At 41.4% G+C, this 4,164-nt stretch overlaps 1 long non-coding RNA gene across 1 annotated transcript; it reads right to left on the bottom strand.

Annotated features, from left to right (window-relative positions):
- Nucleotides 1–1,694: 1,694 nt before the first annotated feature.
- Nucleotides 1,695–2,851, bottom strand: LOC122460887. The gene is made up of 3 exons (XR_006282491.1): nt 2,651–2,851; nt 2,025–2,026; nt 1,695–1,726 (listed from the first exon to the last, which is right to left on the bottom strand). It is a non-coding gene; the product is annotated as an uncharacterized LOC122460887 (long non-coding RNA).
- Nucleotides 2,852–4,164: the final 1,313 nt, after the last annotated feature.

Here is a 4,164-nt window from a genome sequence, read left to right as displayed (position 1 = left end):
AATAACTCCTTTTAAACTAAAAATTTCTCTGAACAGTACTTGGCATTTTAAACATCTTCTTTCTCCAAGGTACTTCCAACTGAAATTTTTCAAAACAATGTTTTTCAAAACAAAAAGCACTCTGTGCCTAAGCCAGTATGTAAATCCATGAAAACCTAAATGTGGATTTAGTTAGAGCTTCCAGAGGTGTGTTAAATATCCATATATTTTGAAAATCTAATCATATACAAAGTTGGTTAAAGACATAGATACTACAAAGCCCATGCCTGGGGCCCTAGCTCTGACAGTCACATGATCACAGAATCTCAGCTTTCATTTTAAAAAGGTAAGTTTCTAGGTTTCATGGTCATGAAGAAAAGCTTGAAAATATGAACGCAGTGTAATCAAGAGATACAGACATTTGCCTGAATCTGCAGATAGCCTGAAACAATGGTTCTTAGTGGTGGGAAATGGCCCATTCAACATAATAAGGTGTCAACTCCAAGTGCCACTGTTCCAGGGCGCCCCACCAGCACCACTGCAATAGAAGCTTTGGGTGGGAGGCGAGCCTCCCAGCCAGGTTCAACAGACTCAACAGCACGACTTGTGCTAGTGCTCTAATAGCTGCATAGACAGTGCTTTGAAATTGTGGCTCAGGCTTCAGAGCCCGAGTGCCCAAGTCCAGGGCTTCAGAGCCCAAGCTCCAGTCCTAGTTTATTGACTTGGGCTGGGGGCTTGCTGCCATGGGCTGTGTAGATATACCACATGTGATAGAAGCAGAGTGTGGTGGTCCCACAATGCCAACCCACCCCAGCTCCTGGAGTAAGTACTGAGGAGAGGGGCCTTGACCCTCTGCCTCTTTGTGGGAGTGGGAAGCCTTCCTGCAGCTCCTGAGGGGAGGAGACCCTCCTCCTGCTCCTGAAAGAAGGGAATCCTATGCCATTGGTCCTTTCTCTCTGGGTGGGCAGAGGAGGCCATTGATACCAATATTCCATGTGAGGGTGAGCTCACGGTGTTGGTGCAGGGCCACTGAGACACAAAGGGAAGCCCACATCATGGTGTGCCTCAACCTTACTCGGGGTCATGTAATAATTAGCTAATCAGACAGTCAATTAACGTTTGCACATCTAAACAGAATATGCCAAAGCATTAGTGGAATTGCTTTGTGCACCAGAAGTGGGTATTATCTGTTCTATTGTACAGAAATTCTTATTTCACCCTCATCAGGGAATTTTCTGAGCTTCTTCCACGAGTGTATCAAGTGACATGACTAACATGTCATGTGTGGTTCGCTATCATCTTCTCTCCCAGGGAACAACTAGATGTGTACCTGTGATGAACTGGGAAATAGCTGTAGTCTTTTATATGGCTACTGTGCATGTCTGGGTGTTTGCATACATTTGATTACTTTCCATGGGTGAGATCAAAAAGGGTTGTTCCAGGAACAAAGCAGAAAAGGCAAAATGATGGCAAAGACACAGATATCAAAGACAACACCAGTGCTCTGGTGGGGTGGGGAAGGAAGGACTATTATTTGGGGATAATAGGGTCGGTCCTCTCATGGATCAGGAACTGGTTAAAGGACAGGAAACAAAGGGTAGGAATAAACGGTCAGGAAAAAGGGATAAACAGTGAGATGGCAAAATTTGCAGACGATACAAAAATTACACAGGATAGTTCAGTCCAAAGCAGACTGCAAATTTACAAAGGGATCTTACCAAACTGGGCAGATGAAATTCAATGTTGACTGCAGAGATGAAGGAAGAAGGGGACACGCATCAGGGCCCTAATTGTGCCCTGGGTGATCGCTACTTCCCACCACCCAACACAGATGTAATGAAGTTGAGTAGTGCCCATATCAGAGAAATTAAAACTACTAATTATTCCTCAAAAAAGGAGGAATGACTCCCGGCTATAAAGGCAACACAGACAAAATAAGAAAAGAAAGATTAAAGACCAGCATTGAATAAGGATTAATATATATGGCAAGTTATACTGAAGACAAGCACAAGTACATGTGAAGTTATTATTTATTAACTACTTACTACTATTCTTAACACTATAGTATCAATACAAACTTGAAATCAATTACGCTTGAGCAACCAGACTTCTTCACTCCATAATCTTACCCTGCATTCGTCCAAAAATATATTACCCTTCAGTTGGCCGTTTTCCACACTGGCCAGGTACAGACAGTTGAGAAGTGCACGTCCCTTCGGTTCAGGGAGTGTGGGTCAGGTTTCCTGATCAAAGAAGAGTCCCCTTACAACAAAAACACACACCTTTAGTCTTGTGCCTTCGTACTTTTTATCTTATCCGTCGGCCGTGTTTTAAAACAGACCAACCAATCAGGGTGGGCCAAATTCTTAGTGTGGTTGCTTTGATTTTATAAGCTATGCGCAGATGCATAGCTGATCTCCATGTAGCCAATTATCGCAAATGTGGTCAATGTGTGTCTATAATCTATGTATGAGATTATCTCATACACACAGATTATCTCAATACATATGAGTCAGCCTAAAGTGTTATCTGGTTGCAGTGTATCCTGACCACAAGTTTCAGTTTAATTCTGCAAAGCTTGCTTTCTGAAGCTTCCGGAAGTTTGAGGCCTAACATTGACAATATCTTTGTCCATTTTAATCTTGACAATACTTTTGTTCATATTAATCACATTGACAAAGTAATGCACACTGGAAAACATAATCCCAACTATACATACAAAATCATGGAGTCTAAATCTGCTGCTACCACTCAAGCAAGATCTTAGAGTCATTGTGGATAGTTCTCTGAAAACATCTGCTCAGTGTGCAATGGCAATCAAAAAAGCTAACAGAATGTTAGGAACCCCTTAGGAAAGGGATAGATAATAAGACAGGAAATATCATATTGCCTCTATATAAATCCATGGTATGTGCACACCTTGAATACGGCATGCAGTTTTGGTCATTCCATTAAAAAAAAGATATATTCGAATTGGAAAAGGTACAGAGAAGGGCAATAAAAATAATTGGGGTATGGAACAGCTTTCACATGAGGAGAGACTGGGACTTTTCTGCTTGGAAAAGAGTCGACTAAGGGGGGATATGATAGAGGTCTATTAAATCTTGACTGGTGTAGAGAAAGTGAATAAAGAAAGGTTATTTACTCCTTCACATAACACAAGAACCAGGAGTCACCCCGTGACATTAATAGGCAGCAGGTTTAAAAACAAGTAAAAGGAAAAAGAAAAGGAGTACTTGCGGCACCTTAGAGACTAACAAATTTATTTGAGCGTAAGCTTTTGTGAACTACAGCTCACTTCATCGGATGCATTCAGTGGAAAATACAGTCAGGAGATTTATATACACAGAGAACATGAAACAATGGGTGTTACCATACACACTGTAAGGAGAAAAGAAAATGAGTACTTGTGGCACCTTAGAGACTAACAAATTTAATTGAGCAAAAGCTTTCGTGAACTACAGCTCACTTCATCGGATGCATTCAGTGGAGAATACAGTGGGGAGATTTATATCCACGGATCTATTTTCCACTGAATGCATCCGATGAAGTGAGCTGTAGTTCACGAAAGTTTATGCTCAAATAAATTTGTTAGTCTCTAAGGTGCCACAAGTACTCCTTTTCTTTTCTTGTTACAGTGTGTATGGTAACATCCATTGTTTCATGTTCTCTATGTATATAAATCTCCCCACTCTATTTTCCACTGAATGCATCTGATGAAGTGAGCTGTAGCTCAGGAAAGCTTATGCTCAAATAAATTTGTTAGTCTCCAAGGTGCCGCAAGTACTCTTTTTCTTTTTTGTGGATACAGACTAACACGCTGCTACTCTGAAACCTGTCAAATAAAAGGAAGAACTTCTTCACACAATGCACAGTTAACCTTTGGAACTCATTGCCAGGGGATGCTGTGAAGGCCAACACTCTAATCTCTAAAAAGAACTAGATTACAGGGTTCAAAAAAGAACTAGATAAGTTCATTGAGTGTAGGTTCATCAATGGCTATTAGCCAAGATGGTCAGGGATGCAATCCAATGATCTAAGTGTCCCTAGTCTCTGTTTGCCAGAAGCTGGGAATAGACAACAGAGGATGAATCACTCGATGATTGCCTGTTCTGTTCGTTCTTTCTGGAGCGTCTGGCATTGGCCACTTTTGGAAGACAGGATACTGGGCTAGATGGACCATTG

Source organism: Dermochelys coriacea, chromosome 7, assembly GCF_009764565.3.
Source record: "Dermochelys coriacea isolate rDerCor1 chromosome 7, rDerCor1.pri.v4, whole genome shotgun sequence".
Classification (NCBI taxonomy): Eukaryota; Metazoa; Chordata; order Testudines; family Dermochelyidae; genus Dermochelys; species Dermochelys coriacea.
This window is presented reverse-complemented; position numbering and strand designations above follow the sequence as displayed.